An 8,457-nucleotide genomic window follows, 5' to 3' on the forward strand; every position below is an offset into this window, starting at 1 on the left:
GCACCCCATTTAACAAAATGCCTTGGAGTTAACAAAACCCCATTTGTATTGGGTTTAAGTCTGTATAGACTTGAAAATTCCCCCTGGGCTGCAAGGCTAAGTGGTAAATGATAATGCAGGAAAATACTTTCATCAGCCCTCAGGAAAGGCTGCCTGACCAGCTCATCCTTCCCAAAGATGGACAAGATTTGGGAACTGAAAAAGGCCAGGTCTCCGTGAGCCTGAGTTCAGACCTGCCCAGACAGAGGAGAGGCATTTTTGCTATGCAGAAGCTGTTGTAGCAGGAGCACGTCTGTGCAGATGAGCTGAGGTCACCCTCTTCAGCCAGTGGACTTGCTCTGGTCTGGAGGATGTGTCACTGGAATAGCAGTGGCCTATACATGCCCCAAAATGCCATGCTCAGAGGTGATGTGGGTGTATAGTGGGGCAAGGGAGCTCCTGTTGCAGAACCAGCTTCCTGATGTCTGGAGGAGGCTCAGCTCTCTGGTGTGAGCTCTTACAAGTTCAGATGCTGCACAGATGGGTTGGAGATCCTAATGTGAGCTCTCAACCTGCTTAGTCAAATTTGTGTGCTTGAAGTTAGGCTCAAATCCATATTTGGGCACCCATTAGGTTGTTTCAAAACTGTGCTAAGCAGCAATGTTCACAGCTTCTCTACAGTGTCAACATCTTCTAGTTCTTCACTGCTCTCAGGGTAAAGAATTTCTTCCTAATCCAACCTGACATAACCCAAATCTCTCCTCTTTTAGTATAAAACAGTTCCCCCTTGTCTGATCACTATCCATGTAAAAAATTATTTCTCTTTTTTATAAGCCCCCTTTAGGTACTGGAAGTGTGCAAGGAGGTCTTACCAGAGGCCTCTCTTTTTGAGGCTGAACAATCCCAACTCTAAGCCTTTCTTCATAGCAGACAGGCTCCAGACCTCTGATTGTTTTTGTGACCCTCCTGTGCACTCACTCCAACAGATCCACATCCCTCTTCTGGTCAAATCCCAGAGCTGGATGAGATACTCCAGGTGGGGTCTCACGAGGGCAGAGTAGAAGGGGAGAACTGTCAGCCTGCTGGTCATGCTTCTTTTGATATGAGCCAGGATACAGTTGGCTCTCTGGGCTGGTTGTGGCATTAATGGAATGGCACTGTCATTTCCATGCCAGACATCAGGGAGGCAGCTATGGTCTCAGCACTGTAAAGGTCTTCAAAGGCAGGGAGAGTGTGCAAGAAACTTCAGAGCAGTGACTTAGGGATAGTCTTCCAGGCAGTTCCTGAGGGGAAGGAGGGAGAAACAGAGCTTCTGGGAAGGTGTGTGGGTTGCTGCCATGCTTGCTGCCCTGGAGAGCTATACCTCAGCCTCTTGCAGCAGCTGGAGCCTGGCACGGTGGAGGCTCCCCGGTAGAAGACATGGATGCCAGGGCAGTAGCCGCTGTGTCAGTGTTAGTCACACAGCGTGTGGCCGCCTGAGCTCCCTCTTGTCATTGTTGTGAAGCTGAAATTCAGTGGCAGTTTCACAATGGCACAGCTCCCCATGCGAGGGAGGGAAAGTAGGTCACAGACTGCCCTGCTGGCGTTTGTTTGTAAGGCTGTAGGGCCGTGCTGAGAGCTGAAGGCACTGAAGATCCAGCAGCCAGAATGTGTTGTGTTTCTCACCCCTTTCTTTTTTCTCTGACTCTGGCATGGGAGTTGACTGGGGAAGAGATGCTGAAAGGTTTGGTTGACTTGCCTGCTATCATTACTTCTGTTTCAGTAGATCCCAAAGGTTTTTGGTATGACTGGGCACCAAGCATTGTGCAGGTTGGTCAGGTTGCCCATGTGCCAAAGAGGAAATGCTTCAGGTGGATGAGCTACAGCACAGATAAAGCACAAGGGGAATTTAAAGTTTTGGTTGCTGAAGTGTGTGTTTAATGTCTGCGTGCCTGAATTGCAGAAAGTGCTTCAGGATACCAATATAAGGCCTTCCAGCCCCAGAGGCAGCGACAGTATAGCAGCACCTGTATTTCAGCAGTGATACTGCATGTTGAGTGGACGCTCCCCCCAATTCCTTTTAAAGCTGTGGTAAGCCAGTGATCTGAGGGTTGGGAGAGAAGCAAATAAAGTGGGAACTCAACCCTATAACTGAAAGTTGTATAGCTCGAAACTTTAACATAGCCAGAGTGTTGCAAAGACTGGGTTAATGCAGTTGTTGTACAGATAACCAGAGAACTGTCTGGCAAATGCTTGGATGCAGAGCTGGAACTGAGATCTGCATTCATGCATCAGCAGTTGGAGCTCAGAAGAGTGGAGGATCTCCAGCCACACTGACCTGTGGCCCATGATGTGGAAGGGTTTGGGGCTGGTGCCCCTGGACGCTCCTCCACCTGCGCAGTTCTAGAAGTGGACAGAATGTTTTTCCTTGCCCTAGCTGGAGCAGATGGGGGCTCCAAAGTGGCACAAAAGGGAGCACAGATCAGATTATCTTCTGAGCGCTGGCCTCCCAGTATTTTCTTGGAGAAGTTGGAATTTTTGGTGTAATACAAAACAGGATCAGGGAACAATTCAAGTACCTCTGCTATGTTTATTCAGTATTTTTTCCTTTTTTCATTTGGCTCAAATGTGGAAACTACTTAAGAAATAAAAAGAAATCCCCTTAACTGGGTTCCTGTGAGGGATATCACTGGGTGTTCTGAGGACTGTCCATCACTTACTAAAAAGGTAATTTAAAACATTGTGACTCTTTTTGACCACCACAACTTTTCAGCTGTTGCTTAGCTACCCCTTGGCAATGACCTTTTCCAGCAGAAATGATGTTGTGAGCCTCCAGGCTGAAAAGGAAAGAGCACAGAACACCCAAAGTCATTACCCTGAACTCAGTGTTTTCTGTTCCTTCCAGGAGCTCCTGCATGATTTCATAGAATCACAAAATAATAGAACCATTAAGATTGGTAAAGACCTCTAAGATCACTGGCTCCAACCATTGACCCATGTCCACCACTAAACCATGTACCTAAGCACCAGTTACACAAATGTTAAATCCCTCCAGGGATGGTGACTCCAACACAGCTGCCCTAGACAGCCTGTTCCACCCTTCCAGTGGAGAATTTTTTCCTATCTAACCTCCCTGGCCTTTTTCTCTTCTCCTATCAATTGTTACATCAAAGAAAAGATCGACCCCCACCTTTCTAGAGTATCTGTTCAGGTAGTTGTAACAGAGCGTTTGACAAAACCGTCAGAAATTTTGAGTAATAGTTAGTGGGATTCTATCTTAAATGTAAGTTGTGAATTCTTCAGTTTCTGAGCTGTCATTGCCTTCCAGTTGGTTCCTTTGTGGAATTTTGGTGCCATCAAGGTAGAAGCATTGCCTTTCTGCAGGGAGTCAAAGCTGAGTATGCCAACCTTCCCTGGCGTTTGGGTCGGAGCAGCAAACAAAACTATATGTGGCAAGCAGTATGACACTCCTTCAGTCATGGCCTAGGCATTGCTTGGTTTGGTGGTTCTTGTGTCCAGAAAGAGTCTCAGAGGTTCTTCCCTGCGAGCCATGGGCAAGTGCTCTTCAGTGTTGGGGTCAGTGGCTTCACAAACTGCTATCTCCATGACCTGGAGGGAGCTCTGTGGGATTTTGCAGAGAGAAAGGCAGTCTGTGATACGTTTTTTTTTGGTTTTTTTTCATTTTCAACTTCTCATGTCCTGAAAGATAGACCTGAATTATAAGTATTGTTTTTATCAGTCTGGCAGGTCATTTTTAGAGAGAAGGAGGAAGTTAGTCCATCCTGCATTGCGTACATTTCATTGAAATAATAAGTACTGATGCACTAAAAACTCGAAGTCTGACTTACTTTGGTTTGCTCAGCTTTCAGTAACACTTCTGCAGTAGATTCAGCCCATAATCTGCACTTGTCTCTTGTTCTGTTAGATCGTGTTCTGAGTGGGGCAATCCTATTTCTTTATCTGGGAGAATGGGAGTGGTTTTGCTTTCAGTGGAATTTAACTCTCAATTCCAGTGAAAGCCAGTTCAGTTGTGCAGGTATGTATGGACACAGAAGGACCAGTAGGTACAGACCCAGACAAACAGCCTGTGCAGCAGAGAAGGCAGGAGATGATCCTAACGTTGCAGATTTGGCATCTGAACATAGGCTCCCATTATCTGAATATGGAACAGGACAGCTTCATTTCAAAGCCCAATGTCAGAAATCTTCAGCTTGTGTCAAAACCAGTGAGGGGAGAAGACAGAGGCTTTATCCCAGCTTTCTGTAAGCTGTCAAAAGTAGAATTTCATAATATGGATGCCATAGCCTGCACTGCATTTTTTGGATGAGTTATGTAGAATCCGATGGCCTCCTATTCTGACATTGTAAAGAACAATGGACTGCAATGAAGTTATGGAGGAATTGATTTTCCATACCTTTGAAAATAGAGTTATGAGTTAATAAACTGTTTGTTGGTTAAACATCATCCCTAAATAAACCCAAAGTAAAAATTGTCTTCCTCACTGTTTGTGACGGTCCTTGTTTCACTTATTTGACAGATTCGCTGGGTCCAAGGACCCAGGTTGTTGCAAGCAGCAACCTTGCTGCTTTAGATTAGCTGTAATGATCTAGCAAAACAAAATAAACGGAAAATTAATATGGTCATCAAAATTATGCTAATGGCAACTTGAATGACGAAACCTAAGAAATGCATTGGAATTCATTAAGTCTTGTGTCACTGTGAAAGATGCCAAAAAACATCCGTAAAGAGTTACCTAGTTCATGTTTTGTGGGTGGGTACAAAACAGTTTGGATAGTGAGAGGAAAGCAGTCTTATTATCTTAGGGGAGTCCAGTAGTAGTTTATTACAGAAAAAGAAGAGTCAGGGGAAGAGAAGTTGTATTACTTTTTAAATCCTCAAACTTTGACCCTGTACTTTTTCACTACAGTATTATCCCAGAAAATCAAGCGGTGGGATCTCTAGAGGTTTTTGTGAAGGATCATATTTTTGAAGAAAGGTAGAATTGGAAAAGATGCAGAAAATTAAGTACATTAAAAAGTTCTCACTTGTTAAGCTGCTTTGCAAACAGTTTTAGAAGACAGCAGCGAGGTTCAAGTTCAGAATCTAGCGTCAAGATGCTTAGGTGCTGCAGTGTTTGATTTCTCATCTGCTGCAGGACAGATGCCCAGGACACAGAATGAGTCAGAGCTTTAGCTGAAAAACAGTATGTAAGATCTTGGTCCTGTGAAATTAAGAGAAAAGTTTAAAACTCTCTATGTTGAATGGTTGCCTGATCACTTTCATTTATGAGTGATAACAGTAGCAGCATTGCGTTAGAGAAGAACAGCATTTCAGACTGGTGAAGGCTTGTGATGGCAGGCTGCTGAAGGCTCCCTTGTCGCTGTATGCCAAACCAGAGGGAAGGACATTGATCAGAAACATGGCTAATAGTCCTGGCCAAAATGCCCTGTCCCTCCACAGGACCTGACAGCCCTATCTCTGCTTGGCACTCTATGAAAATAGAGCTTCCTCCTGACCTGCTGCCTGGGGGTGCAGTCTCATGTCTCCCTGCAGATCTGGTGTGGAGATGTCCTTTTGGGTTGCAAAATTTAAATTTGTTGGGCACTGTTACTGGGGGTGTGAGTCACTCCATGCTCGGAGGAAGGGGATGTGCCCCCAGGCTGGAGGAGTTCCCAGTTAAAGAGTAGTACAAGTCTCTGCAAGTGAGCTCAGTGAACAGGGAAGGGAGGATGCAGGAGAAGGGTGTGCAGGGTTGGCAAGTGTGTGTGTTGCAGTTTCGAAGTGTCAGGTAAACGCTCAGGCTTTCAGAGGGTAAATCAAGGTGGTGACTGGTAGTGCGTTACTTTCCCAGCTGTAACTTGCTCTGAGTAGCTGCCTTAGTAAATACATATCCCTCTCTCTGAGAGCTGGCAGGGAGTGACCTGCCCTTTAATCTCAATGTAGCAAAATACACAAGAGCAGTTAGAAACACACTCTAATTTTCCACCTCACATTCTTGTGCAGATATGCTTTTAATTATGTCGGGCTCTTTTTGAAAACATTTAGCTGCCCCCGAGTGACCCAGGGATTAATTTTTCTAACCTGAATCAATACTAACTATATTGAAAGTACTGCTGTCCTGCCGAGCTGTGTCAGATGTCCAGCAGGCTGGGCTTCATCTGGCTGAACATGTATTCATGAGATGGCAACATAGCATAAGCTAGGCACACCGGCATCCCCTCTCTCCCTTGTGGATAAAGTTGGTACCCAGCAGTGTTTCGTTGATTCTTTTGAGGCATCTTTTTTGAGTGGGATGCATTGCCTTGCTGAGGTGCTGGTTGCTTTTCCCTGATGAGGATGGGAGCATTCCCCAGGACAAGCCTTAACATGGGTTGGTTTTAAGTGAGAGTAGTTAATCTCTGATTAAAAACTGTTCAGTTCCTTTGTGTTGGTTTGAACATACTTCATAGAATTGTTTGGGTCTGAAGGGACCTGAAAGATCATCTAGTTCCAGTCCCCCACTGTGGGCAGGGTCACCTTCCACTTAGACCAGGTTTTTCAGGGCCTCATCCAACCTGGTCTCATATACTCCAAGGATGGGGTACCCATGTTCTCGCTGGGCAACCACCCACACAGTAAAGAATTTCCTTGTAATGTCTAATCTAAATCTACTCTCTGTTTCAATGGTTTTGAATGGAGAATGAATAGGTTGATAATTTTTTATACAGTTTTGGGATGAGCACATGCCTGAAAGTTTTGCTTCTTTTACTGGATGACCTCATTTGTATGAGTACAGCAGTCCCCAAAATACACTGCAGTGTAGAAACACCTCAGCTTGTTTTAAATGGTGTGTTGAGAACTAGCTGCAGTCAAGCAATGGCAGCGGCATGGAGCTCAGCACAAGCTCATTTTCCCTACTGCTTGTGTGCACCAAACATCTTGGAAAATAGTATAGACATACTTGTAGCACTTATGGAAGAAGAGTGTCATACATAAAATTACTCTGATTAGCTGTCTTTGGGAGTGGTGGTGATTCTCCCCCTGAAAGTTTACACCTGGTATGTGCTTGGGCATGGAAGAGTTCATTTCAGAAATTAGGATTAATGGGTTGAATGTCTTAAGTTTATACAAACGCTATATTCAGTGTACTCAACAATTTCAGTTATTTTCTGTCTGTTATTTCATCTTTTTCAGTCCATTTATTTAGTTTACTTAAGGGTTTTGTCTAATACACATTTCTGAAATATAAGTATTAGTTTCCCTTCTTCCTTTTAGGCTGTCCTAAATAAGAGGCCTGGTATCATATGAAAGGTTTGTTGTAAAGATGGGTAGGATGGAAAACCATTCTCTTCATAGTGCACACTGCATTGCTTTAGGATAACTCAAATTTCTGCAGTTCAAGAAACAAGAATTTATTTATATTGATTTAAGGAAAAGCTAAAGGGGTTACAATTGCATATTTAATGTAGTTAGCATTTCAGTTATTTGCATTAGCAATTGCTTCACCTCCAGTATTAATAAGGCAGGTGCTTTTGTATAAATAAAAAATGAAAAAAGGAAGAGAAAAAAAAGTAAAGAGATTAGTGCCACAGGTTAATTTTTGTATAAAGGTAATGACTTCCAGCTGCCACAGTAACACTCAATATTTCCCTAGTGATACCTTGAGTCAGGAAAGAAATTAACTTCTGTATATTAAGTTAGCAGTGGCAAACAAAATTGAAGATGAAAAGAAAATGAAGAGGCAAGGAAAAAGGCTCAGTTCCTCAACACTGCCACAAGGAACACTCAATTCTAATTTCAAGATTTGGTTATTTCCTTTAATGCCCAACAGAAGTGAAAAATGCTATGGTAGCACTGGGCCATATGCAAATCCCTTTTAAACTTGTGGGACTTAGATTAGGCCTATCTTTTATTAGGGTTTTTGTTTTGTTTTGTTTTGTTGGTTTTTTTGTTTGTTTTTGGTTTTTTTTGTTTGTTTGTTTGTTTTTGTTTGGTGGGGTTTTTTTTTGTTTTTCTTTAAGGTTTTTTGGCTTTTTTTATTTTTTCCAGAAGCAAAGAGGCAAGATAGCCTGCTGAAGTGGTGTGTTACAAAACATCTGGATCGTCCCTGCATATGAAGATCTGCCTTACTTAATGCATTCTGTTGTTTTAATGGAGTTTCACTGGGTGATGTAGATTAAAGCTAGTCCTGTGTGGAGCTACCTGAAGTCTTTTGCATAAATGCAGTGTCAAGTGCTCACTTAGGAGGAAAATCTGCCGGTGTTTCATTTTGCACCTCTGTCCCTGTGGTGTGTTTGTGTAGCCAGAAGAAGCCAAAAGAAGATGAGGATTGGATATGTTATCCCAGCAATGCCTTAGAGCTTTCCTCCCATAGAGCTAGAGTGGACTTGAGGAAGCTGTCTGATCTCCAGTAATGTAATGACTGTTTTCCCTTCTTTGGAAACAGAGCAACTCTGTTAGGGCATAGGAAGGAAGCCAAAAAATCAAATTGGATGAGAACAAATAATGAAATTAGCTAGT

This window comes from Vidua macroura, chromosome 2, assembly GCF_024509145.1.
Source record: "Vidua macroura isolate BioBank_ID:100142 chromosome 2, ASM2450914v1, whole genome shotgun sequence".
Taxonomy (NCBI): Eukaryota; Metazoa; Chordata; class Aves; order Passeriformes; family Viduidae; genus Vidua; species Vidua macroura.